The sequence below is a fragment of the Chiloscyllium plagiosum genome, unplaced genomic scaffold, assembly GCF_037043375.1.
Source record: "Chiloscyllium plagiosum isolate Xiang-an unplaced genomic scaffold, Cpla_swu_hap1 HiC_scaffold_44, whole genome shotgun sequence".
NCBI classification, from domain to species: domain Eukaryota; kingdom Metazoa; phylum Chordata; class Chondrichthyes; order Orectolobiformes; family Hemiscylliidae; genus Chiloscyllium; species Chiloscyllium plagiosum.
The window spans coordinates 7,340,682-7,368,302 of record NW_028270182.1 but is presented as its reverse complement, the minus strand read 5'-3'; the positions used below and the strand labels follow the sequence as shown (position 1 = coordinate 7,368,302).

General features: G+C 54.4%; 1 pseudogene across 1 annotated transcript in view; it reads left to right on the top strand.

Moving 5' to 3' along the window:
* The window catches only part of LOC122545949 (amine oxidase [flavin-containing] A-like), a 44,900-nt pseudogene extending 18,269 nt beyond the window's left edge, over nucleotides 1-26,631 (top strand). Inside the window, exons 3-10 of the transcript XR_015754343.1 lie at nucleotides 22-159; nucleotides 934-1,038; nucleotides 1,603-1,694; nucleotides 11,732-11,873; nucleotides 14,947-15,099; nucleotides 22,020-22,166; nucleotides 24,740-24,797; nucleotides 26,415-26,631. The product of XR_015754343.1 is annotated as an amine oxidase [flavin-containing] A-like (transcript). The remainder of the gene's footprint in view (nucleotides 1-21; nucleotides 160-933; nucleotides 1,039-1,602; nucleotides 1,695-11,731; nucleotides 11,874-14,946; nucleotides 15,100-22,019; nucleotides 22,167-24,739; nucleotides 24,798-26,414) is intronic.
* The last annotated feature ends 990 nt before the right edge of the window (nucleotides 26,632-27,621 follow it).

Below are 27,621 nucleotides of genomic sequence, written 5' to 3'. Positions count from 1 at the left end.
CTCTCTCTCTCTCTCGCTCAGAGCCCACAGTTCGGATGCACCGATGTTGGGGGAGCGTATGTGGGTCCCACCCAGACTCACATCCTGCGGCTGGCGCAGGAGCTGGGGCTGGAGACTTACCCCGTGGACCATACCCAATCCAGCCTGCTGGAGCTTCAGGTTAGGATGGCCACTCGGCCTTCCCACACCTACCTTGGGGATAGCAGCAGGGAGTCAGGGAGGGAATCGCTCTCCCCATCCCGTCAAGTCGATTCTCCACCTCCGACCGCGTGCAAAGGCCATTCGTTCCCCCTTCGCCATCCTATCCCAGTCACCGCTCCCTCTGGGATACCCTCAGGGACAAGGAGTAAATGGAGGCCATTTTTGTCATGGCATGGCTGATCGGCAACGTCAGCATCACCTCTCCCTGCAACCCCACCCACGCCCCAACAGGGAGGGAGAGGATTGGGAGAGGAGAAACTCCCAAGGTTCCACCCCACCCCCAAGGAGAAAAGTGATTCCTCCTGCTCCTCCCCACCCACCCCCCAAGTCTGAAATGCACCCAGACATTCCCTCCACCCCCCCATCCTGGTACAGCATCTCCGCCTGGACAGCGATGGCTCCCACGGTCGAATATCTCACTCCCCTCCCCCACCCAGCCCAGGTGCTGGCTCTCCTGAGGAAAGGAACCCTGGGCCTCAGCTGCCTGGTGGAGGTGTCGGGGAGGTGGGGTGGCTGGGGTTGTGGTTGGAGGAGTGTGGGGTTCTGGATGGTGGCTGTTTGGCCCATCACTGGACTGTGCTGGCCCTCTCGGACGACCCATTTCCCTCTCCTTCCACCGATTGGGTGGGGCTTCTCTCTCTTTCTGTGCCTCCCTCCCTCGGGGGTGGGGGTCGAGGTGGGGTGGACCGGAGGGACTCCTTTGTGGCTGATGGTGACCCTTGACCTTTGCAGGGCACGGTGCGGCCTTTCAGGGGCGTGATCCCACCTGTCTACAACCCCATTGGCCTGTTGGACCTCAGCAACACCATGGCAACCGTCGACAAGATGGCCTCCAAGGTGGATACATCTCTCACGACATTTGGGAGGGGCTGGAGCGGGAGGCGGGGGGGGGTGTGACTGGGGGTGGGGTTGCGTATTATCTGAAACACGATTGCATTTGTATATATTTCCAGCACATCCACCCACTGCATTCTGCAGCCAACACCACAATTGCATTAATATATGATCCTGGCACATCCACCTACTGCATTCTGCAGCCAACACCATGATTGCATTCATATATAATCCCAGCACATCCACCCGTTGCATTCTGCAGCCGAGCAGAATGGCGCCTTGGTGTGCGCACAGCAAGATCCCATAGTTTATTTTGTGTGTGTGTGTGTCTGTTTCTATTCCTCCCCATCTCGGTCCTCAACATCCAGAACCCCGCCCCCCCTCACCCCACTGCGATGGCTGACCCACGCACAGCAAGATCCCATGGGCCAGAGGCCTGTCCAGCCCCATCCCAGCAGCTCCGTCCTCTGCAGGGTCAGGGTGCGGGAGTGGCCAGAGGTGGTGGTTTCTCCTGGGCGGGCAGGGGATTATATTGACTGTGTCCTCTCTCTCTCTCTCCTCCCACAGATCCCCCGGGAATGTCCCTGGGAATATCCCGGTGCCCAGGAGCTGGACTCGATAACAGCCAAGGAGCTCATGGAGAGGATCACATGGACTGGGTACGGCGGGGGTGGGGGGCACTGACTGCATCACCCCCCACACCAGGCCTCGCATAATACACAGAGCAATCCCAGAAACTCTCCACACACCGAACCCCCATTCCTCACCTCACTCTCTCTCCCCCTCTCTCTGTCTGTGTGTGTGTGTCTCTCTCTCTCTGTCTCTCTCTGTATCTGTGCATGTATGTGTCTCTCTCTCTGTCTCTCTTTCTCTCTCTCTGTCTCTGTGCATATGTGTGTCTCTCTCTGTGCGTGTCTCTCTCTCTGTCTTTGTTTGTGTGTGTGTGTCTCTCTCTGTCTCTGTCTCTGTGTGTGTGTGTCTGTCTCTGTCTGTGTCTCTCTCTTTCTCTGTCTGTGTGTGTGTCTCTCTCTCCCTGTGCGTGTGTTTCTCTCTCTCTCTGTTCTGTGTGCGTGTCTCTCTCTCTCTGTGTCTGTGTGTGTGTGTGACTCTCTGTCTCTGTGAGTGTGTGTCTCTCTCTGTCTCTGTGAGTGTGTGTCTCTCTGTCTCTGTAAGTGTGTGTCTCTCTCTCTCTGTGTCTCTGTGTCTGTCTCTGTGCATGTGTGTCTCTCTCTCTGTGTCTTTGTTTGTGTGTGTGTCTCTCTCTCTCTGTGTCTCTCTCTCTGTCTCTCTCTGTCTTTGTTTGTGTGTGTCTCTCTCTTTCTATGTCTCTCTGCTTGTGTGTGTCTCTCTCTGTCTGTCTCTGTGTGTGTGTCTGTCTCTGTCTGTGTGTGTCTGTCTCTGTCTGTGTGTCTCTCTCTGTCTGTGTGTGTCTGTCTCTGTCTGTGTGTCTGTGTGTGTGTGTGTGTCGCTCTGTGTGTGTGTCTCTCTCTGTGTCTCTGTGCGTGTGTCTCTCTCTGTCTGTGTGTGTGTGTGTGTATCTCTCTGTCTGTTGTCTCTCTCTATCTGCGTCTCTCTCTCTCTCTCCATCTCTCTCTCCCTCTGTCTCTCTCAGTGACTGTCTCTCTCTCTCTCCATCTCTGTCTCACGTTCTCTCTCTCTCCATCTCTCTGTTAAACCCCTCCATTAACCTGATTAAACAGACCACCCTCCTCTCTATTCCCCTCCCCCACCTCTTTCCTGCTCTTTCTCTCTTCCACACCCCCACCCTCTCTCTGACCCTCTTTCTGCTGTATCTTTCATTCCTTCTCTCATTCCCCATTCTCCCTTCCCCATCTCACTCACCCCTCTCTCTCCGTCTCTCCCCCCGCTCTCTTTCCTCTCTCTCCCCCCTCTCCCCTTCTCCCCCTCTCTCTCCCCCCCCGCCCTCTCCTTCCCCTCTCTCTCCCCCTTCCCCTCCACTTCTCACCTCTCTTCCCCCCTCTCCCCCACCACCTCTCACCTCTCTTCCCTCTATCTCTGTCTCTCTGACCCTCTTTCTCTCTCTCCAGGTCTCTCTCTGTCTCTGTCTCTTTATCTGTCTGTCTGTCTCTCTCTCTATGTATGTCTCTCTCTTTCTCGATGTCTCTCTCTCTCTGTCTCACTGTGTCTGTCTCTCTCTCTCTCTCCCTCTCTGACTCTGTCTTTGTATCTCTCCCTCTCCCTCACATGCACATTTATGGTATTATTTGCAGGGGGGTGTCAGTATCTGAGAGGCAGGGTTGAGGATGAATGTGTGTGTGAGAGACTGTGTGTGTGAATGTGTGTAAGAGAGAGAATGTGTTTGAGTGGGTAGGTGAATGTGTGTGTATGTGTGAGAGAGTGAATGTAGGTGTGTGTCTGAGAGTGTGTGTGAGTATGTGTGTGTGTCTTTCTGTGAGTGTGTGTATGTGTGAGAGAGACTGTGAGAATGTGGGAGAGTGTGTGTGTGTGAGAGAGAGAGCATGAGTGTGTGCGTGTGAGAATGTGGGTGCGCATGTGTGTGAGAGAAAGAGTGTGTGAGTGAGTGAGTGTGTCAGTGAGAGTGTGTGTGACTGAGTGAGTGAGCGAGCGAGTGTATGAGTGAGTGAGGGAGTCAGTGTTAGTGAGTGTGTAAGTGAGTGTGTGTGTGAGGGTTCGTGTGTGTGTGTATGTGTGAGGGTTGGTGTGTGTGTGTGTGTGAGTGAGGGGGTTGGTGTGTGTGTCAGTGTGAGTGAGTGAGGGGGTTGGTGTGTGTGTGTGTGTGAGTGAGTGAAGGGGTTGGTGTGTGAGTGTGAGTGTGTGAGTGAGTGAGGGGGTTGGTGTGTGTGTGTGTGTGAGGGTGCTGGTGTGTGTGTGAGTATGAGTGAGTGAGGGGGTTGGTGTGTGTGAGTGAGTGAGGGGGTTGGTGTGTGTGTGTGTGAGTGAGTGAGGAGGTTGGTGTGTGTGTGTGAGTGAGTGAGGAGGTTGGTGTGTGTGTGTGAGTGAGTGAGGAGGTTGGTGTGTGTGTGTGAGTGAGTGAGGGGGTTGGTGTGTGTGTGTGTGAGTGAGTAAGGAGGTTGGTGTGTGTGTGTGAGTGAGTGAGGGGGTTGGTGTGTGTGTGTGTGTGAGTGAGGGGGTTGGTGTGTGTGTGTGTGTGTGTGTGAGTGAGGGGGTTGGTGTGTGTGTGTGTGAGTGAGGGGGTTGGTGTGTGTGTGTGTGTGAGTGAGGGGGTTGGTGTGTGTGTGTGTGAGTGAGTGAGGAGGTTGGTGTGTGTGTGTGTGTGAGTGAGGGGGTTGGTGTGTGTGTGTGTGTGAGTCAGTGAGGGGGTTGGTGTGTGTGTGTGAGTGAGTGAGGAGGTTGGTGTGTGTGAGTGAGTGAGGGGGTTGTGTGTGTGTGAGTGAGTGAGGGGGTTGGTGTGTGTGTGTGAGTGAGGCGGTTGGTGTGTGTGAGTGAGGGGGTTGGTGTGTGTGAGTGAGTGAGGGGGTTGGTGTGTGAGTGAGTGAGGAGGTTGGTGTGTGTGTGTGAGTGAGTGAGGGGGTTGGTGTGTGTGTGTGTGTGAGTGAGGGGGTTGGTGTGTGTGTGAGTGAGTGAGGAGGTTGGTGTGTGTGTGTGAGTGAGTGAGGGGGTTGGTGTGTGTGTGTGAGTGAGTGAGGGGGTTGGTGTGTGTGTGTGAGTGAGTGAGGGGGTTGGTGTGTGTGTGTGTGTGAGTGAGTGAGGAGGTTGGTGTGTGTGTGTGTGAGTGAGGGGGTTGGTGTGTGTGTGTGTGAGTGAGTGAGGAGGTTGGTGTGTGTGTGTGAGTGAGTGAGGGGGTTGGTGTGTGTGTGTGTGAGTGAGGCGGTTGGTGTGTGTGTGAGTGAGTGAGGGGGTTGGTGTGTGTGTGTGTGTGTGAGTGAGTGAGGAGGTTGGTGTGTGTGTGTGTGTGAGTGAGTGAGGGGGTTGGTGTGTGTGTGTGTGAGTGAGGGGGTTGGTGTGTGTGTGTGAGTGAGTGAGGAGGTTGGTGTGTGTGTGTGTGAGTGAGTGAGGGGGTTGGTGTGTGTGTGAGTGAGTGAGGGGGTTGGTGTGTGTGTGTGAGTGAGTGAGGGGGTTGGTGTGTGTGTGTGTGTGAGTGAGTGAGGGGGTTGGTGTGTGTGTGTGTGAGTGAGGCGGTTGGTGTGTGTGTGTGAGTGAGTGAGGCGGTTGGTGTGTGTGTGTGAGTGAGTGAGGGGGTTGGTGTGTGTGTGAGTGAGTGAGGGGGTTGGTGTGTGTGTGTGTGAGTGAGGGGGTTGGTGTGTGTGTGTGAGTGAGTGAGGCGGTTGGTGTGTGTGTGTGAGTGAGTGAGGCGGTTGGTGTGTGTGTGTGAGTGAGTGAGGGGGTTGGTGTGTGTGTGTGAGTGAGTGAGGGGGTTGGTGTGTGTGTGTGAGTGAGTGAGGGGGTTGGTGTGTGTGTGTGTGAGTGAGTGAGGAGGTTGGTGTGTGTGTATGTGTGAGTGAGTGAGGAGGTTGGTGTGTGTGTGTGAGTGAGTGAGGGGGTTGGTGTGTGTGTGTGTGAGTGAGTGAGGGGGTTGGTGTGTGTGTGTGTGTGAGTGAGGCGGTTGGTGTGTGTGAGTGAGTGAGGGGGTTGGTGTGTGTGTGAGTGAGTGAGTGAGGGGGTTGGTGTGTGTGTGTGTGTGAGTGAGGGGGTTGGTGTGTGTGTGTGAGTGAGTGAGGAGGTTGGTGTGTGTGTGTGTGAGTGAGTGAGGAGGTTGGTGTGTGTGTGTGAGTGAGGGGGTTGGTCTGTGTGTGTGTGTGAGTGAGTGAGGAGGTTGGTGTGTGTGTGTGAGTGAGTGAGGAGGTTGGTGTGTGTGTGTGTGAGTGAGGGGGTTGGTGTGTGTGTGTGTGAGTGAGTGAGGGGGTTGGTGTGTCTGTGTGAGTGAGGGGGTTGGTGTGTGTGTGAGTGAGTGAGGAGGTTGGTGTGTCTGTGTGAGTGAGGGGGTTGGTGTGTGTGTGTGTGAGTGAGGAGGTTGGTGTGTGTGTGTGTGAGTGAGTGAGGGGGTTGGTGTGTGTGTGTGTGAGTGAGTGAGGAGGTTGGTGTGTGTGTGTGAGTGAGTGAGGAGGTTGGTGTGTGTGTGTGTGTGAGTGAGGGGGTTGGTGTGTGTGTGTGTGAGTGAGTGAGGCGGTTGGTGTGTGTGTGAGTGAGTGAGGGGGTTGGTGTGTGTGTGTGTGTGAGTGAGTGAGGAGGTTGGTGTGTGTGTGTGTGAGTGAGTGAGTGAGGGGATTGGTGTGTGTGTGTGTGAGTGAGGGGGTTGGTGTGTGTGTGTGTGTGTGTGAGTGAGTGAGGGGGTTGGTGTGTGTGTGAGTGAGTGAGGGGGTTGGTGTGTGTGTGTGTGAGTGAGTGAGGGGGTTGGTGTGTGTGTGTGTGTGAGTGAGTGAGGGGGTTGGTGTGTGTGTGTGTGAGTGAGGCGGTTGGTGTGTGTGTGTGAGTGAGTGAGGCGGTTGGTGTGTGTGTGTGAGTGAGTGAGGAGGTTGGTGTGTGTGTGAGTGAGTGAGTGAGGGGGTTGGTGTGTGTGTGTGTGAGTGAGGGGGTTGGTGTGTGTGTGTGAGTGAGTGAGGCGGTTGGTGTGTGTGTGTGAGTGAGTGAGGCGGTTGGTGTGTGTGTGTGAGTGAGTGAGGCGGTTGGTGTGTGTGTGTGAGTGAGTGAGGGGGTTGGTGTGTGTGTGAGTGAGTGAGTGAGGGGGTTGGTGTGTGTGTGTGTGTGAGTGAGGGGGTTGGTGTGTGTGTGTGAGTGAGTGAGGCGGTTGGTGTGTGTGTGTGAGTGAGTGAGGCGGTTGGTGTGTGTGTGTGAGTGAGTGAGGGGGTTGGTGTGTGTGTGTGAGTGAGGGGGTTGGTGTGTGTGTGTGAGTGAGTGAGGGGGTTGGTGTGTGTGAGTGAGTGAGGAGGTTGGTGTGTGTGTGTGTGTGAGTGAGTGAGGAGGGTGTGTGTGTGTGAGTGAGTGAGGGGGTTGGTGTGTGTGTGTGTGAGTGAGTGAGGGGGTTGGTGTGTGTGTGTGAGTGAGTGAGGAGGTTGGTGTGTGTGTGTGAGTGAGTGAGGGGGTTGGTGTGTGTGTGAGTGAGTGAGTGAGGGGGTTGGTGTGTGTGTGTGTGTGAGTGAGGGGGTTGGTGTGTGTGTGTGAGTGAGTGAGGGGGTTGGTCTGTGTGTGTGTGTGAGTGAGTGAGGAGGTTGGTGTGTGTGTGTGAGTGAGTGAGGAGGTTGGTGTGTGTGTGTGTGAGTGAGGGGGTTGGTGTGTGTGTGTGTGAGTGAGTGAGGGGGTTGGTGTGTGTGTGTGAGTGAGGGGGTTGGTCTGTGTGTGTGTGTGAGTGAGTGAGGAGGTTGGTGTGTGTGTGTGAGTGAGTGAGGAGGTTGGTGTGTGTGTGTGTGAGTGAGGGGGTTGGTGTGTGTGTGTGTGAGTGAGTGAGGGGGTTGGTGTGTCTGTGTGAGTGAGGGGGTTGGTGTGTGTGTGTGTGAGTGAGTGAGGAGGTTGGTGTGTCTGTGTGAGTGAGGGGGTTGGTGTGTGTGTGTGAGTGAGTGAGGAGGTTGGTGTGTGTGTGTGTGAGTGAGTGAGGGGGTTGGTGTGTGTGTGTGTGAGTGAGTGAGGAGGTTGGTGTGTGTGTGTGAGTGAGTGAGGAGGTTGGTGTGTGTTTGTGTGTGAGTGAGGGGGTTGGTGTGTGTGTGTGTGAGTGAGTGAGGGGGTTGGTGTGTCTGTGTGAGTGAGGAGGTTGGTGTGTGTGTGTGAGTGAGGGGGTTGGTGTGTGTGTGTGAGTGAGGGGGTTGGTCTGTGTGTGTGAGTGAGGGGTTGGTGTGTGTGTGTGTGAGTGAGTGAGGGGTTGGTGTGTGTGTGTGTGAGTGAGTGAGGAGGTTGGTGTGTGTGTGTGAGTGAGGGGTTGGTGTGTGTGTGTGAGTGAGTGAGGAGGTTGGTGTGTGTGTGTGAGTGAGTGAGGAGGTTGGTGTGTGTGTGTGAGTGAGGGGGTTGGTGTGTGTGTGTGTGAGTGAGTGAGGAGGTTGGTGTGTGTGTGTGTGAGTGAGTGAGGAGGTTGGTCTGTGTGTGTGTGAGTGAGTGAGGGGGTTGGTGTGTGTGTGAGTGAGTGAGGGGTTGGTGTGTGTGTGTGAGTGAGGGGTTGGTGTGTGTGTGTGAGTGAGGGGTTGGTGTGTGTGAGTGTGAGTGAGTGAGGAGGTTGGTGTGTGTGTGTGTGAGTGAGGAGGTTGGTGTGTGTGTGTGAGTGAGTGAGTGAGGGGTTGGTGTGTGTGTGTGTGAGTGAGTGAGGAGGTTGGTGTGTGAGTGTGTGAGTGAGTGAGGAGGTTGGTGTGTGTGTGTGAGTGAGGGGTTGGTGTGTGTGTGTGTGAGTGAGTGAGGGGGTTGGTGTGTGTGAGTGAGTGAGGGGTTTGGTGTGTGTGTGTGAGTGAGGGGTTGGTGTGTGTGTGTGTGAGTGAGTGAGGGGGTTGGTGTGTGTGAGTGAGTGAGGGGGTTGGTGTGTGTGTGTGAGTGAGTGAGGGGGTTGGTATGTGTGTGTGAGTGAGTGAGGAGGTTGGTGTGTGTGTGTGTGAGTGAGTGAGGAGGTTGGTGTGTGTGTGTGAGTGAGTGAGGGGTTGGTGTGTGTGTGTGAGTGAGGGGTTGGTGTGTGTGTGTGTGTGTGAGTGAGGGGTTGGTGTGTGTGTGTGAGTGAGGGGTTGGTGTGTGTGTGTGTGAGTGAGTGAGGAGGTTGGTGTGTGTGTGTGAGTGAGTGAGGGGTTGGTGTGTGTGTGTGAGTGAGGGGTTGGTGTGTGTGTGCGTGAGTGAGTGAGGAGGTTGGTGTGTGTGTGTGAGTGAGTGAGGAGGTTGGTGTGTGTGTGAGTGAGTGAGGGGTTGGTGTGTGTGTGTGAGTGAGGGGTTGGTGTGTGTGTGTGTGAGTGGGTGAGGAGGTTGGTGTGTGTGTGTGAGTGAGGGGGTTGGTGTGTGTGTGTGAATGAGTGAGGCAGTTGGTGTGTGTGTGTGTGAGTGAGTGAGGGGATTGGTGTGTGTGTGTGTGAGTGAGGCGGTTGGTGTGTGTGTGTGTGAGTGAGGCGGTTGGTGTGTGTGTGAATGAGTGAGGCAGTTGGTGTGTGTGTGTGTGAGTGAGTGAGGAGGTTGGTGTGTGTGTGTGTGTGTGAGTGAGGGGGTTGGTGTGTGTGTGTGAGTGAGGGGGTTGGTCTGTGTGTGTGAGTGAGGGGTTGGTGTGTGTGTGTGTGTGAGTGAGTGAGGAGGTTGGTGTGTGTGTGTGAGTGAGGGGTTGGTGTGTGTGTGTGAGTGAGTGAGGAGGTTGGTGTGTGTGTGTGAGGGAGGGGGTTGGTGTGTGTGTGTGTGAGTGAGTGAGGAGGTTGGTGTGTGTGTGTGAGGGAGGGGGTTGGTGTGTGTGTGTGTGAGTGAGTGAGGAGGTTGGTGTGTGTGTGTGTGAGTGAGTGAGGAGGTTGGTGTGTGTGTGTGAGTGAGGGGGTTGGTGTGTGTGTGTGAATGAGTGAGGCAGTTGGTGTGTGTGTGTGTGAGTGAGTGAGGGGATTGGTGTGTGTGTGTGTGAGTGAGGCGGTTGGTGTGTGTGAGTGAGTGAGGCGGTTGGTGTGTGTGAGTGAGTGAGGCGGTTGGTGTGTGTGTGAATGAGTGAGGCAGTTGGTGTGTGTGTGTGTGAGTGAGTGAGGAGGTTGGTGTGTGTGTGAGTGAGGCGGTTGGTGTGTGTGTGAGTGAGTGAGGGGGTTGGTATGTGTGTGTGTGAGTGAGTGAGGGGGTTGGTGTGTGAGTGTGTCAGTGAGTGAGGGGTTGGTGTGTGTGTGTGTGAGTGAGTGAGGAGGTTGGTGTGTCTGTGTGAGTGAGGGGGTTGGTGTGTGTGTGTGAGTGAGTGAGGAGGTTGGTGTGTGTGTGTGAGTGAGTGAGGGGGTTGGTGTGTGTGTGTGTGTGAGTGAGGGGGTTGGAGTGTGTGTGTGTGTGTGAGTGAGGGGGTTGGTATGTGTCTGTGTGAGTGAGTGAGGGGGTTGGTGTGTGAGTGTGTCAGTGAGTGAGGGGGTTGGTGTGTATGTGTGTGTGAGTGAGTGAGGGGGTTGGTGTGTGTGAGTGAGTGAGGGGGTTGGTGTGTGTGAGTGAGTGAGGGGGTTGGTGTGTGTGAGTGAGTGAGTGAGGGAGGGGGTTGGTGTGTGTGTGTGAGTGAGTGAGGGGGTTGGTGTGTGAGTGTGTGAGGGGGTTGGTGTGTGTGTGAGTGAGTGAGGGGGTTGGTGTGTGTGAGTGAGTGAGGGGGTTGGTGTGTGTGAGTGAGTGAGGGGGTTGGTGTGTGAGTGTGAGTGAGTGAGGGGGTTGGTGTGTGAGTGTGTGTATTAGTGAGGGGTTTGGTATGTGAGTGAGTGAGGGGGTTGGTGTGTGTGTGTGTGAGTGAGTGAGGGGGTTGGTGTGTGAGTGTGTGTGTGAGTGAGGGGGTTGGTGTGTGAGGCGGTTGGTGTGTGTGTGAGTGTGAGTGAATTGGTGTGTGTGTATGTGTGAGTGAGGGGGTTGGTGTGTGTGTGAGTGAGTGAGCGAGGGGGTTGGTGTGTGTGAGTGAGTTGGTGTGTGAGTGTGTGTGTGAGTGAGGGGTTTTTTTAGATTACTTACAGTGTGGAAACAGGCCCTTCGGCCCAACAAGTCCACACCGAGGCAGTTGGTGTGTGTGTGAGTGTGGGGGTTGGTGTTTGAGTGAGGGGGTTGGTTGGTGAGTGAGTGAAGGGGTTGGTGAGTGAGAGTGAGGGGGTTGGTGTGTGAGTGTGTGTGTGAGTGAGGGGGTTGGTGTGTGTGTGTGAGTGAGGCGGTTGGTGTGTGAGTGTGAGTGTGGGGTTTGGTGTGTGTGTGTGAGTGAGGGGGTTGGTGAGTGAGAGTGAGGGGGTTGGTGAGTGAGGGGTTTGGTGTGTGTGTGTGAGTGAGGGGGTTGGTGAGTGAGAGTGAGGGGGTTGGTGAGTGAGTGAGGGGTTTGGTGTGTGTGTGTGAGTGAGGCGGTTGGTGTGTGAGTGAGAGTGAGGCGGTTGGTGAGTGAGAGTGAGGGGGTTGGTGAGTGTGTGAGTGAGGGGTTTGGTGTGTGTGTGTGAGTGAGGCGGTTGGTGTGTGAGTGTGAGTGAGGGGGTTGGTGTGTGAGTGTGAGTGAGGGGGTTGGTGTGTGTGAGTGAGGGGGTTGGTGAGTGAGGGGTTTGGTGTGTGTGTGTGAGTGAGGGGGTTGGTGAGTGAGAGTGAGGGGGTTAGTGAATGAGTGAGTGAGGGGTTTGGTGTGTGTGTGTGAGTGAGGCGGTTGGTGTGTGAGTGAGGCGGTTGGTGTGTGAGTGTGAGTGAGGGGGTTGGTGTGTGTGAGTGAGGGGGTTGGTGAGTGAGGGGTTTGGTGTGTGAGTGTGAGTGAGGGGGTTGGTGAGTGAGAGTGAGGGGGTTGGTGAATGAGTGAGTGAGGCGGTTGGTGTGTGAGTGTGAGTGAGGGGGTTGGTGTGTGTGAGTGAGGGGGTTGGTGAGTGAGGGGGTTGGTGTGTGAGTGTGAGTGAGGGGGTTGGTGAGTGAGAGTGAGGGGGTTGGTGAATGAGTGAGTGAGGGGTTTGGTGTGTGTGTGTGAGTGAGACGGTTGGTGTGTGAGTGAGGGGGTTGGTGTGTGTGTCAGTGAGTGTGTGTGAGTAACTGAGAGTGAGTGAGTAAGTGTGAGAGTATTATTGTGTGTCTGAGCCTCAGGCAGTGCCTGGCTCTCTCTCAGTTAATCCTGTTGCTTGCTTCCCCCCTGCCCAACCAGGTCCACCCGGAATCTCCTGAATATTTTTATCCGCTCGGTGTTCTGTGTGGAGGCCCATGAGATTTCCGCTCTGTCCCTTCTCTGGGTGATAACGTGTGGCAACGGAATCGAACGGATCACTAACATTTCTGGAGGTGCCCAGGTGGGGAGCAGGCTCTGTTTTGGTGTCTCAGTGGGTAGGGGGAGAGGGTCTTCATCAAGGCCCCCAGCTCATTCTCCAAGTGGTCCCCACATGAACTCTCGATTCGGTTCGATCAATCTCTCTCACTCAGAACACGTGCCAGTTCCATCCCATTGACAAACAAAACACAACATTTTATTCTCATTGTTCTGAGAGAATGTGTGTGTGTGTGAGAGAGAGAGAGTGTGTGTGTGTGAGAGAGAGAGAGAGTGTGTGTGTGAGAGAGAGAGTGTGTGTGTGAGAGAGTGTGTGTGTGTGTGTGAGAGAGTGTGTCTGTGAGAGAGACTGTGTGTGTGTGAGAGAGAGACTGTGTGTGTGTGAGAGAGAGACTGTGTGTGTGTGAGAGTGTGTGTGAGAGAGACTGTGTGTGAGAGAGACTGTGTGTGTGTGAGTGTGTGCGAGTGTGAGATACTGTGTGAGAGAGAGACAGTGTGTGTGAGAGAGAGACCGTGTGTGTGAGAGAGTGTGTGTGTGTGAGAGAGAGAGACTGTGTGTGTGTGAGAGAGTGTGTGTGAGAGAGAGACTGTGTGGGTGTGAGAGAGTGTGTGTGTGAGAGAGAGACTGTGTGTGTGAGAGTGTGTGTGAGAGAGACAGAGTGTGTGTGAGAGAGAGAGAGACAGTGTGTGTGTGTGTGAGAGAGAGACAGTGTGTGTGTGAGAGAGAGAGAGACAGTGTGTGTGTGTGAGAGAGACAGTGTGTGTGAGAGAGAGAGAGACAGTGTGTGTGAGAGAGAGAGACCGTGAGAGAGAGACAGTGTGTGTGAGAGAGAGACTGTGTGTGAGAGAGAGAGTGTGTGAGAGAGAGAGAGAGACAGTGTGTGTGTGAGAGAGAGACTGTGTGTGAAAGAGAGAGAGAGACAGAGTGTATGTGTGTGTGAGAGAGAGAGACTGTGTGTGTGTGAGAGAGAGACAGAGTGTGTGTGTGTGAGAGAGAGAGAGAGACAGAGAGAGTGTGTGTGTGAGTGAGTGAGTGTGTTTGTGAGAGAGACTGAGTGTGTGGTGAGAGAGAGAAAGGGTGTGTCAGTGTTTGTGAGAGAGAGATTGTGAGTGTGAGAGAGAGAGTGTGTGTGTTTGTGTGTGTGTGAGTGAGAGAGTGTGTGTATGAATAAGAGAGTGTGTATGAGTGTGAGATAGTGTGTGTGAGAGTGTGTGTGAGAGAGAGTGTGTGTGAAGGAGAGTGTGTCTGTGTTTGAGAGACAAAGTGTGTGTGTGACAGAGTGTGTGTGTGTGAGAGAGAGAGAGAGCCTGTGTACCTGTGAGTGTGTGTGTGTGTGTGAAATAGAGTGTGTGTAAGACAGAGTTTGTGTGAGAGAGAGTGTGTGTATGAGAGACTATGTACGTGTGTGTGTGTGTGTGAGAGAGAGAGTGTGTGTGTGTGTGGGCCTGACATTTTCCAGAAACTTCTGCAGCTCTCTGCTCTCAGAGGCAGAAGCCTAGCTGTGGATGGAGTCTGCTCCCAGACCCATCAACCCTAGCGGCTGTTCATGTTTGACGTTTCTTGGCCAATGGAACAATTCCAGGCCAGACCCAGCAGAGGACGACTTACCAGGGATCCTAGAAACCATACCGAAGGGGGGATGGTGTGTGGGAGGGGGTCATTTAGCCCTCTGCCCTTCATACTAGCCCACTGCAGAGGCCAGACTGGCCTGAGGATAGGACAAGGGCAGGGAGACAATGGGAATGACCATCGGAAAGCGCTGGATTATCCCGGGAGGAGAGGGAGCGGGGCGCAAGGGTTCGATTCCCTACTCGAGCCAGTTGAATTTGATTGGGGGAGGGGGGGTGTGTGGGTGGAACATTGGGCCCTGAAAAGGTAGCTCAGCTGTTGCCCCCGCCACTCCCAACTCCCCCATCCAGAATGATAAATACCCCTTTAGGGTGGGGGGTGTGGGTGGGGGGAAGGGGTGGGGGTGAAATCTTCCAGCCTTACCCAGATGCCCACAGCCAATGGGGTTGACTCTGAACTGCTCTCTTGTGGGGCAGTGGGACTGGGGGCAATTGGCAATGAGCAATGAACACTGGGGGTGTTCAGCGACACCCTCATCCTGTGTGTGATTAAAACGTAAAAGGCCCCTTTTGCGATTTTATAAACCGGTCGCCTTACTGTCGGCGTCCAATCCAACATGGGAGACGGTCTGCCGTTTCCCAACATTCAGTGCTTCCTTGGCCAAAATCTCCCTCGTTCCTGATTTTCGTCACTTACCCCCAAAAGTGAGTGTCAAAAGCCGGACCCAGCATTTATTTCCCGCTACACCCACCTCCCCCCACTTCACCTCCCACTCCCCCCTGGCGCCCAGTGGGCATTGGGAGCCAACCCCATTGGCTGTGGGGACCTGGTCTGGCCGCCAGGTGACTCCAGACTCACAGCCAGTGGGGTTGACTCTCCACCCTCCCCCTTGTAAGGGACCCCTCAAGGTCAAGGTGTCATTAGGGAAGGGACAGCAAATGCGGGATTCCCCAATCTCACCACCCCATTGGCTGTGGGGGCCTGGAGTCCCGTGAAGTCCAGACTGGGTAAAGATGGCGGTTTCCTTCCCTGATGAGCCAAATGGGATTTGACGTGACGATGGATTAGGAGATTCTCTGTTACATTGAAATCTCAGCATGTGCTGGGGTGGTATCGGAACCCAGAACATTAGCTGGGTCACCAGAGGAACAGTCCAGCAATAACACCACTGGGCAGATACCAAGGCGTATCGACAAGGTCTCTTCCCCAGGGTAGGGGGAGCCCAAAACTAGAGGGGTATAGGATTAGGGTGAGAGGGGAAAGGGACCTAAGGGGCAACTTTTTCACACAGAAGGTGGTACGTGTATGGAATGAGCTGCCAGAGGATGTGGTGGAGTCTGGTACAATTACAACATTTAAAAGGCATCTGGATGGGAATATGAATAGGAAGGGTTTGGAGGGATATGGGCCGGGTGCTGGCAGGAGGGACTAGATGAATGGGGGATTTCTGGTCAGCATGGAGGAGATGGGCCAAACAGCCTGTTTCGGTGCTGTGTGACGGTGTGACCTGCCTCTCTCCGGTCAACAGGAACGGAAGTTTGAGGCGGGAGCGCAGGCCGTCAGCGAAACGCTCTCGGAGAGGATTGGGAAGGAACGGATCCGGCTGGGAACGCCGGTGCTCAGAGTGGAACAAGGCGCCGAACACGTGAGGGTTATCAGCGAGGACGGTCAGAGCTTCGAGGTGAGGAGAGACAGGGAGGGAGTCACCTCTCCTCCCCCCTCCTCCCCCCAGTAACACAGGGCACTGGGGAGGAGTGGGGTTACTGAGTGACAGTGTGAGGGAGCTGGAGTAACATCAGGACAGATACAGTCAGTAACACAGGGCACTGGGGTGAGAGAGGGGTTACTGAATGACAGTGTGAGGGAGCTGGAGTAACATCAGTAGGGATACAGTCAGTAACACAGGGCACTGGGGGGAGAGGGGTTACTGAGTGACAGTGTGAGGGAGCTGGAGTAACATCAGGACAGATACAGTCAGTAACTCAGGGCACTGGGGGGGGGAGAGGGGTTACTGAGTGACAGTGTGAGGGAGCTGGAGTAACATCAGGACAGATACAGTCAGTAACACAGGGCACTGTGGGGGGAGAGGGGTTACTGAGTGACAGTGTGAGGGAGCTGGATTAACATCAGTAGAGATACAGTCAGTAACACAGGACACTGGGGAGGGAGAGGGGTTACTGAGTGACAGTGTGAGGGAGCTGGAGTAACATCAGTAGAGATACAGTCAGTAACACAGGGCACTGAGGGGGAGTGGGGTAACTGAGTGACAGTGTGAGGGAGCTGGATTAACATCAGTAGGGATACAGTCAGTAACACAGGGCACTGGGGTGGGAGAGGGGTTACTGAGTGACAGTGTGGGGGAGCTGGAGTAACATCAGTAGAGATACAGTCAGTAACACAGGGCACTGAGGGGGAGTGGGGTAACTGAGTGACAGTGTGAGGGAGCTGGAGTAACATCAGTAGGGATACAGTCAGTAACACAGGGCACTGGGGTGGGAGAGGGGTTACTGAGTGACTGTGTGGGGGAGCTGGAGTAACATCAGGACAGTTACAGTCAGTAACACAGGGCACTGGAGGGGGGGAGAGGGGTTACTGAATGACAGTGTGAGGGAGCTGGAGTAACATCATTGGAGATACAGTCAGTAACACAGGGTACTGGAAGGGGCAAAGAGGTTACTGAGTGACAGTGTGGGGGAGCTGGAGTAACATCAGGACAGATACAGTCAGTAACACAGGGCACTGGGGGGGGGGAGAGGGGTTACTGAGTGACAGTGTGAGGGAGCTGGAGTAACATCAGTAGGGATACAGTCAGTAGCACATGGCACTGGGGGGTAGAGGGGTAACTGAGGGACAGTGTGAGGGAGCTGGAGTAACAGTACAGATACAGTCAGTAACATCGGGCACTGGGGGGGAGAGGGGTTACTGAGTGACAGTGTGAGGGAACTGGAGTAACATCAGCAGACATACAGTCAGTAACACAGGGCGCTGGGGGGAGAGGCGTTACTGATTGACAGTGTGAGGGAGCTGGATTAACATCAGTAGAGATACAGTCAGTAACACAGGGCACTGGGGTGGGAGAGGGGTTACTGAGTGACAGTGTGGGGGAGCTGGAGTAACATCAGTAGGGATACAGTCAGTAACACAGGGCACTGGGGGGGGGGAGAGGGGTTACTGAGTGACAGTGTGAGGGAGCTGGAGTAACATCAGGACAGATACAGTCAGTAACACAGGGCACTGGGGGGAAGAGGGGTTACTGAGTGACAGTGTGAGGGAGCTGGAGTAACATCAGTAGGGATACAGTCAGTAACACAGGGCACTGGGGTGGGAGAGTGGTTACTGAGTGACAGTGTGGGGGAGCTGGAGTAACATCAGGACAGATACAGTCAGTAACACAGGGCACTGAGGGGGAGTGGGGTTACTGAGTGACAGTGTGGGGGAGCTGGAGTAACATCAGTAGGGATACAGTCAGTAACACAGGGCACTGGGGTGGGAGAGTGGTTACTGAGTGACAGTGTGGGGGAGCTGGAGTAACATCAGTAGAGATACAGTCAGTAACACAGGGCACTGAGGGGGAGTGGGGTAACTGAGTGACAGTGTGAGGGAGCTGGAGTAACATCAGTAGGGATACAGTCAGTAACACAGGGCACTGGGGTGGGAGAGTGGTTACTGAGTGACAGTGTGGGGGAGCTGGAGTAACATCAGGACAGATACAGTCAGTAACACAGGGCACTGAGGGGGAGTGGGGTTACTGAGTGACAGTGTGGGGGAGCTGGAGTAACATCAGGACAGATACAGTCAGTAACACAGGGCACTGGGAGGGGGGAGAGGGGTTACTGAATGACAGTGTGAGGGAGCTGGAGTAACATCAGGACAGATACAGTCAGTAACACAGGGCACTGGGGGGGGGGGGGGGGAGAGGGGTTACTGAGTGACAGTGTGAGGGAGCTGGAGTAACATCAGGACAGATACAGTCAGTAACACAGGGCACTGGGGGGGAGAGGGGTTACTGAGGGACTGTGTGAGGGAGCTGGATTAACATCAGTAGAGATACAGTCAGTAACACAGGACACTGGGGAGGGAGAGGGGTTACTGAGTGACAGTGTGAGGGAGCTGGAGTAACATCAGTAGAGATACAGTCAGTAACACAGGGCACTGAGGGGGAGTGGGGTAACTGAGTGACAGTGTGAGGGAGCTGGATTAACATCAGTAGGGATACAGTCAGTAACACAGGGCACTGGGGTGGGAGAGGGGTTACTGAGTGACTGTGTGGGGGAGCTGGAGTAACATCAGGACAGTTACAGTCAGTAACACAGGGCACTGGAGGGGGGGAGAGGGGTTACTGAATGACAGTGTGAGGGAGCTGGAGTAACATCATTGGAGATACAGTCAGTAACACAGGGCACTGGAAGGGGCAAAGAGGTTACTGAGTGACAGTGTGGGGGAGCTGGAGTAACATCAGGACAGATACAGTCAGTAACACAGGGCACTGGGGGGGGGGAGAGGGGTTACTGAGTGACAGTGTGAGGGAGCTGGAGTAACATCAGGACAGATACAGTCAGTAACACAGGGCACTGGGGGGAAGAGGGGTTACTGAGTGACAGTGTGAGGGAGCTGGAGTAACATCAGTAGGGATACAGTCAGTAACACAGGGCACTGGGGTGGGAGAGTGGTTACTGAGTGACAGTGTGGGGGAGCTGGAGTAACATCAGGACAGATACAGTCAGTAACACAGGGCACTGAGGGGGAGTGGGGTTACTGAGTGACAGTGTGGGGGAGCTGGAGTAACAACAGGACAGATACAGTCAGTAACACAGGGCACTGGGAGGGGGGAGAGGGGTTACTGAATGACAGTGTGAGGGAGCTGGATTAACATCAGGACAGATACAGTCAGTAACACAGGGCACTGGGGGGGGGGGGGGGGAGAGGGGTTACTGAGTGACAGTGTGAGGGAGCTGGAGTAACATCAGGACAGATACAGTCAGTAACACAGGGCACTGGGGGGGAGAGGGGTTACTGAGGGACAGTGTGAGGGAGCTGGATTAACATCAGTAGAGATACAGTCAGTAACACAGGACACTGGGGAGGGAGAGGGGTTACTGAGTGACAGTGTGAGGGAGCTGGAGTAACATCAGTAGAGATACAGTCAGTAACACAGGGCACTGAGGGGGAGTGGGGTAACTGAGTGACAGTGTGAGGGAGCTGGATTAACATCAGTAGGGATACAGTCAGTAACACAGGGCACTGGGGTGGGAGAGGGGTTACTGAGTGACAGTGTGGGGGAGCTGGAGTAACATCAGTAGAGATACAGTCAGTAACACAGGGCACTGAGGGGGAGTGGGGTAACTGAGTGACAGTGTGAGGGAGCTGGAGTAACATCAGTAGGGATACAGTCAGTAACACAGGGCACTGGGGTGGGAGAGGGGTTACTGAGTGACTGTGTGGGGGAGCTGGAGTAACATCAGGACAGTTACAGTCAGTAACACAGGGCACTGGAGGGGGGGAGAGGGGTTACTGAATGACAGTGTGAGGGAGCTGGAGTAACATCATTGGAGATACAGTCAGTAACACAGGGCACTGGAAGGGGCAAAGAGGTTACTGAGTGACAGTGTGGGGGAGCTGGAGTAACATCAGGACAGATACAGTCAGTAACACAGGGCACTGGGGGGGGGGGAGAGGGGTTACTGAGTGACAGTGTGAGGGAGCTGGAGTAACATCAGGACAGATACAGTCAGTAACACAGGGCACTGGGGGGGAGAGGGGTTACTGAATGACAGGGTGAGGGAGCTGGAGTAACATCATTGGAGATACAGTCAGTAACACAGGGCACTGGGGGGGGCAAAGAGGTTACTGAGTGACAGTGTGAGGGAGCTGGAGTAACATCAGGACAGATACAGTCAGTAACACAGGGCACTGGGGGGGGGCAAAGAGGTTACTGAGTGACCGTATGGGGGAGCTGGAGTAACATCAGGACAGATACAGTCAGTAACACAGGGCACTGGGGGGGGGAGAGGGGTTACTGAGTGACAGTGTGAGGGAGCTGGAGTAACATCAGGACAGATACAGTCAGTAACACAGGGCACTGGGGGGAAGAGGGGTTACTGAGTGACAGTGTGAGGGAGCTGGATTAACATCAGCAGAAATACAGTCAGTAACACAGGGCACTGGGGTGGGAGAGGGGTTACTGAGTGACAGTGTGAGGGAACTGGATTAACATCAGTAGAGATACAGTCAGTAACACAGGGCGCTGGGGGGAGAGGCGTTACTGAGTGACAGTGTGAGGGAGCTGGATTAACATCAGTAGAGATACAGTCAGTAATACAGGGTGCTGGGGGGAGAGGGGTTACTGAGTGACAGTGTGAGGGTGCTGGATTAACATCAGTAGGGATACAGTCAGTAACACAGGGCACTGGGGTGGGAGAGGGGTTACTGAGTGACAGTGTGAGGTAGCTGGAGTAACATCAGTAGAGATACAGTCAATAACACAGGGCACTGGGGTGGGAGAGGGGTTACTGAGTGACAGTGTGAGGGAGCTGGGAGTAACATCAGTTGGGATACAGTCAGTAACACATGGCACTTGGGGGGGAGTGGGGTTACTGAGTGACAGTGTGAGGGAGCTGGAGTAACATCAGTAGGGATACAGTCAATAACACAGGGCACTGGGGTGGGAGAGGGGTTACTGAGTGACAGTGTGAGGGAGCTGGAGTAACATCAGGACAGATACAGTCAGTAACACAGGGCACTGGGGTGGGAGAGGGGTTACTGAGTGACAGTGTGAGGGAGCTGGAGTAACATCAGTAGAGATACAGTCAGTAACACAGGGCACTGAGGGGGAGTGGGGTAACTGAGTGACAGTGTGAGGGAGCTGGAGTAACATCAGTAGAGATACAGTCAATAACACAGGGCACTGGGGTGGGAGAGGGGTTACTGAGTGACAGTGTGAGGGAGCTGGAGTAACATCAGTAGAGATACAGTCAGTAACACAGGGCACTGAGGGGGAGTGGGGTAACTGAGTGACAGTGTGAGGGGAGCTGGAGTAACATCAGTAGGGATTCAGTCAGTAACACAGGGCACTGGGGTGGGAGGAGGGTGTTACTGAGTGACAGTGTGGGGGAGCTGGAGTAACATCAGGACAGATACAGTCAGTAACACAGGGCACTGGGGGGGGGGAGAGGGGTTACTGAGTGACAGTGTGAGGGAGCTGGAGTAACATCAGTAGAGATACAGTCAGTAACACAGGGCACTGGGTGGGAGAGGGTTACTGAATGACAGTGTGAGGGAGCTGGAGTAACATCATTGGAGATATAGTCAGTAACACATGGCAACTGGGGGGTAGAGGGGTTACTGAGTGACAGTGTGAGGGAGCTGGAGTAACAGTACAGATACAGTCAGTAACATCGGCACTGGGGGGGAGATGGGTTACTGAGTGACAGTGTGAGGGAACTGGAGTAACATCAGTAGAGATACAGTCAGTGATACAGGGTGCTGGGGGGAGAGGGGTTACTGGGTGACAGTGTGAGGGAGCTGGATTAACATCAGTAGAGATACAGTCAGTGATACAGGGTGCTGGGGGGAGAGGGGGTTACTGGGTGACAGTGTGAGGGAGCTGGATTAACATCAGTAGGATACAGTCAGTAACACAGGGCACTGGGGTGGGAGAGGGGTTACTGAGTGACAGTGTGAGGAGCTGGAGTAACATCAGTTGGGATACAGTCAGTAACACAGGGCACTTGGGGGGGAGTGGGGTTACTGAGTGACAGTGTGAGGGAGCTGGAGTAACATCAGTAGAGATACAGTCAGTAACACAGGGCACTGGGGTGGGAGAGGGGTACTGAGTGACAGTGTGAGGGAGCTGATTAACATCAGTAGAGATACAGTCAGTAACGCAGGACACTGGGGAGGGAGAGGGGTTACTGAGTGACAGTGTGAGGAGCTGGAGTAACATCAGTAGAGGTACAGTCAGTAACACAGGGCACTGATGGGGAGTGGGGTTACTGAGTGACCAGTGTGGGGGAGCTGGAGTAACATCAGGACAGATACAGTCAGTAACACAGGGCACTGGGGGGAGAGGGGTTACTGAGTGACAGTGTGAGGGAGCTGGAGTAACATCAGTAGAGGTACAGTCAGTAACACAGGGCACTGAGGGGGAGTGGGGTTACTGAGTGACAGTGTGGGGAGCTGGAGTAACATCAGGACAGATACAGTCAGTAACACAGGGCACTGGGGGGGGAGAGGGGTTACTGAGTGAGTGTGAGGGAGCTGGAGTAACATCAGTAGGGATACAGTCAGTAACACAGGGCACTTGTGACGACTATATTGGACTGGTTACAGAAATGTTTGTTCACACCTCTTTAGCTCGCGACCTGAACGGCGCTAGAAACAATGCAGGGCTTGTTCGCCTTGAGTCTTGCAATGTGTCCAGGTGTGGGGGGCGGAGTGTCAATGGAATTGTTTGAGTGTGTTGTGAGTGGGGGGGCGTATTCTCTGTGGTGCGGGAGTGTGAGATGGTTCTATTAAGCGCCTCGGGTTCAGCCTCTCAATTTTCACTCTGTCCTCTTTTCTCCATCCTCCCTCGTCTCTGTGACCTCCCCACCCTCTCCCCAGGGACTCTACGCTATCTCGGCCATCCCTCACGCCATCTTGCCAACGATTCACTTCCATCCCCCTTTGCCACTCTGAAGAGGCTCCTGATTAACCGAATGCCGATGGGCTCTGTCATCTTTTACAAGAGAGCCTTCTGGAAGGAGAAGGGTAAGTGTGCCCTCAGTGGGGGGGGGGGGGGGGGGGGTATTTTCTGAGGCGAGGGGGTGTGTGATGTTTGTCGTCGCCCCCTGAAGATGGACAGGATCGCCTCTTTCAGTCCGAACAGTTCAGGGTTCATCACAACAGAACAAACTCAGAGTCCTACAGCGTGGAAACAGACCTTCGGCCCAACCCGTCCATGCTGATCAGATATCCTAACCTAATCTGCTCCCATTTGCCAGCACTCAGCCCCTATTCCTCAAACCTTCCTATTCATATACTCATCCAAATGCCTCTTCAATGGTTGCAATTGTACCAGCCTCCACCACTTCCTATGGCATCTCATTCCCATACACATACCACCCTCTGGGTGAAAAGGTTCCCCTTAAGTCTTTTTTATATCTTCCAACCCAGGGAAAAGCCCTTTGCCTATTTAACCCTATCCATGCCCCTCATAATTTTGTAAACCTCTATAAGGTCACCCCTCAGCCTCTGACGCTCCAGGGAAAACAGCCCCAGCCTGTTCAACCTCTCTCTATAGCCATGGTTGGAGGGTTTGATCTATAGGACAGGCTGAACAGGCTGGGGCTGTTTTCCTGGAGCGCGGAGGCTGAGGGGTGACCTTATAGAGGTTTACAAAATTATAAGGGGCATGGATAGGGTAAATAGACAAAGTCTTTTCCTGGAATCGGGGAATGCAGAACTAGAGGGCATCGGTTTAGGGTGAGAGGGGAAAGATATAAAAGAGACCTAAGGGGCAACTTTTTCACACAGAGGGTGGTAAGTGTATGGAATGAGTTGCCAGAGAAGTGGTGGAGGCTGGTACAATTACAACATTTAAGAGGCATTTGGATGGGTATATGAATAGGAAGGGTTGGAGGGATATGGGCCGGGTGCTGGCAGGTGGGACTAGATTGGGTTGGGATATCTGGTCGCATGGACGGGTTGGGCCGAAGGGTCTGTTTCCATGCTGTACATCTCTACGATTCTAATGATGACCCGGAAACTGTTGTCATAGAGTTGTCGAAGTCGACAGCACAAGTTACAGCCCTTCGGCCCATCATCTCCGTGCCAGGCAACAGCATTTTCGAACATTTGCCCCATTCACCTCAGGTATCACAAGTGCCCACCGGAATATTTCTTGAGGCTTTCGGTCTCCACTCTCGGAGGCAGATCTCCCGGATTTCCCGCCACCTCAGGCAGAATGATTTGTCCCTCACATCCCCTCAGACCTCCCTACCCATTGTCTGCAATCTATGCCCCCACCTCCACACAACCGGGTCATTGATCAACAGGAAACATTTCTTCTGTATCTCTCTGCCCCACATCATTTTATCCACCTCGATCGTCTCCTCTCTCAATCTCTCCTGCTCTCAGGAGAACAACCCAGGTCTCCAGTTTCCTCCCACAGTCCAGGGATGTGAGGTTAGGGTGGATTGACTGTGCTAAATTGTCCCATAGTGCCCAGGGATGTGCAGGTTAGGGTGGATTGGCCGTGCTAAATTGTCCCATAGTGCCCAGGGATGTGCAGGTTAGGGTGGATTGGCCGTGCTAAATGGTCCCATAGTGCCCAGGGATGTGCAGGTTAGGGTGGATTGGCCGTGCTAAATTGTCCCATAGTGCCCAGGGATGTGCAGGTTAGGGGGGTTGGCCATGTTAATTTGTCCCATAGTGCCCAGGGATGTGCAGGTTAGGGTGGATAGGCCGTGCTAAATTGTCCCATAGTGCCCAGGGATGTGCAGGTTAGGTGGATTGGCCATGTTAAATTGTCCCATAGTGCCCAGGGATGTGCAGGTTAGGGTGGATTGGCCGTGCTAAATTGTCCCATAGTGCCCAGGGATGTGCAGGTTAGGGTGGATTGGCCGTGCTAAATTGTCCCATAGTGCCCAGGGATGTGAGGTTAGGGTGGATTGACTGTGCTAAATGTCCCATAGTGCCCAGGGATGTGCAGATTAGGGTGGATTGGCCATGCTAAATTGTCCATAATATTAGGTGCATTAGTCAGGGTAAATGTGGGAGGAATGGGTCTGGGGATTTAGTCTTTGTAGGGTCGGTATGGACTTGTTGGGCCGAAGGCTCTGCTTCCGCACTGCAGGATTCTCATAGGAATCTCTCCTCATCCACTGGAATCGCTCCAGCCCAGGCAACAACCTTTGGAAATCTCTCCAGACAATAATTATCATTCTTTAAGATAATTATTTAATTCAAGATGAAAGTATTGAGATAACTATTGAATTCAAATTCAGCTGTGCCAGGATTGAAACCCCAGCATGTTAGCCACATCTTTGGACTAACAGTCTTGCAATAGTGCCACTCGGCCGTCACTTATAAGTGACTCCAGACCGCGGCCAATGTGGGCAATGCCTCAATACCCTTTAAATGGCCGAAGGAGCAATTCGGGGGCAATTTAGGGTGGACAGCAAGATATAGAGTCTCGGGGGTATCCAGCAGAATACAAAGGGTTGCAAGGATTGTAAAAGCGCACAGATTGCTCGAACCGAAAAATAAATTTTTATTTGGAAATCTTCCTTTTTTTTTGTATTTACCTCTCCTTCCCCCACCCCCGTTCCCTCTGTTCCCAGGAAGGCCAGTGTATGTCAACATTATGCCCGAATATTTAAGATGGAGGAGTTCTTGCACGTGAGTAGCTGATGGTTTAATTCTGCCACCTCCCAGAATTCCTTCCGTCCACCCCAGGCTAAGCCAATAGGAGATTGAGAGCAATGGAGGGTGGAGGTTTGGGTCCAATGTGGGGCAAGTGAGGGGGTGAGATCTGCGGTGTTGGGGTTGGCGGGTCAACGCGGGAGGGTGCATGCTGGTAGTGTTGGAATTGGCGTAAGAGGGGTGAGAGGATGAGAGAGTCGGGATTTGGGGGGATAGGAGGGGACGCAAGGTTGGGGGGGGGGCACGGTGTGGGTGAGCCAGGAGGAAGGGGGGGGGAATGGGGTAAAATGATTCGACAGATCCCGTCACCCTTTACTGACACAGGGAGAGTCCTTGACATTGACCCAGCTCCCTCAACTCCCTGAGACCCCTGTCTCTGTCAGCCAGGCTCCCTGATTGAACAATCAGGGAACACCTATTCTAGAAGGCTGAGTCCACTCTAATGGAGTTGAAGAAATGGAGCGGAGTCTCAGTGTCACGGTAGCTCAGTGGTTAGCACTGCTATCTCACAAAACCAGGGTCCCAGATTTGATTCCAGCCTCGGGCGACTGTCTGTGTGGAGTTTGCATATTCTCCCTGTGTCTGCGTGGATTTTCTCCAGTGCTCCGGTTTCCTCCCACAGTCCAAAGGTGTGCAGGTTAGGGTGGATTCCTGAAGAAGGGCTCATGCCCGAAACATCGATTCTCATGCTGCCTGACCTGCTGCGCTTTTCCAGCAACACATTTTCAGCTCGTGCTAAATTGTCCCATAGTGCCCAGGGATGTGCAGGTTAGGGTGGATTGGCCGTTATAAATTGTCCCATAGTGCCCAGGATGTGCAGGTCAGGGTGGTTTGCCGTGCTAAATTGTCCCATAGTACCCAGGGATGTATCAGTGAGGTGCATTAGTCAGGGGTAAATGGTAAGTCCTAGGAGAATGGGTCTGGGTGGACCTGTTGGGCTGAATGGCCTGTTTCCACACTGTAGGTGATCTAATCTGATCTGGTGGAGGTGTTGAAGAGGTGTGGGAGTGTTGAGAGATGAGGGGGGAAGGTGGAATGGAGCCAGCGGGTGAGGTGCCTGCGATTCAAGACATGCAGAAAGCAGGAGCAGACCATTCGGCCCCTCCTGCCTGCCCCACCGTTCAATACAATCACGGTGGGGGGGGGGGAGGGGCCCCTTCCCAACCTGTTCCCACTTTCACCCACCCCCCCCCCCCCCCCCACAGTTTCAATCCCCTTTGTCCCAAAGAGCTCCACCCAACTCCTTCTCGGGGACACCCAATGTTTTGCGTCTCTTCTGAGGGTGGTGGGGTGGGGAGATCAACCAAACCCTCACCGGGGGGGAAGTGGGTAGAGGGAGACGGAGGAGGAGGGGAGATGACTCAATATGAGGTGGTGGGAGGGTGACCCGTCAATTTGAGCATCAGACGATGGCAGAGGGAGCTATCTGATTGGAGAGGAGGCCTGATGAGTGGGTGGAGTGGGGGATGGTGGACGTGGGACAGCAGGGAGGGTGAGGGTGGGGGGGAGGCACTTTTTCTCGAGATGGCCAGAGGCCCGCGCCATGTCTTTGGCCTCCGACCCCTGACCCCTGACCATTTCCTTTCTCTCCAGCCTGTGGACTACGTTGAGAAGAATTGGACAGAGGAGGCCTACTCTGGAGGGTGTTACTCAAGTACCTTCGGCCCAGGGGTCCTCACCTCGTTTGGAGAGTAAGCGAACCTGGAGATGGCGCCCCCTCCCTGGCTCACAGTGCCCCACACCCCACCCCACTCCAGCGCTCCTCCTCCTCCCGGGCAGCACCCTGATGTACGCTCCCGGGTCACGGTAGGGCCAAGGGGACCGTCTTCAATCCCTTCCCATGGGCCTCCACTGAAGAAACCCAGGAGGGCGGGCAGACCGCCACTACCCGTGCGGCCAATCAGGGACAACCCGGCCATCAATCATAGCCCCTCCTCCCCTCCCCCACACACCCACCCGGAGCTGCCCATTCTCGCGCCTGCACAAAACTTGGCATTCTTGCCAGGCGGGTCCCTGAGGCGAGGGCCAGATCTCCCTCCCGGTTTCTCCTTCCCCCATGCCCCACCCCTCTCCGACTCGGTGAAACAGCTTCCTTGGTGCAGAAGGGGTGGGTAGGGTCAGGTGTTGACAGGATGTTCTGGCCCCGATGGGAGGGAGGACACTCCGTCAGCAAGGTGGGGTTTAAGGAGCAGAGAGGATCGACAGGGAGGGAGAGGGAGAGAGAGAGAGAGCGAGAGGGAGAGAGAGACAGGGAGGGAGAGGGAGAGAGAGAGAGAGCGAGAGGGAGAGAGAGTGGGGGGAGGGAGAGTGAGAGAGAGTGGGGGGAGAGAGAGAGGGAGAGAGAGTGGGGGGAGAGAGAGAGAGAGAGGGAGAGAGAGAGGGAGAGAGAGTGGGGGGAGAGAGAGAGAGAGAGGGGGAGAGAGAGGGAGAGAGAGGGGGAGGGAGAAAGAGAGAGAGGGAGAGAGAGGGAGAGAGAGAGGGATGGAGAAAGAGAGAGGGAGAGAGAGAGAGGGAGAGAGAGTGGGGGGAGGGAGAGAGATTAGGGAGAGGGAGAGAGAGAGAGAGTGGGGGGAGGGAGAGAGAGAGGGAGAGAGAGTGGGGGGAGGGAGAGAGAGAGGGAGAAAGAGAGAGAGGGAGAGGAGAGAGAGAGAGAGAGGGAGAGGAGAGAGAGAGAGAGGGGGAGAGAGAGGGAGAGAGAGAGGGAGAGAGAGTGGGGGGAGGGAGAGAGAGAGGGAGAAAGAGAGAGAGGGAGAGGAGGGAGAGAGAGAGAGAGAGAGGAAGAGAGAGAGGGAGAGAGGGA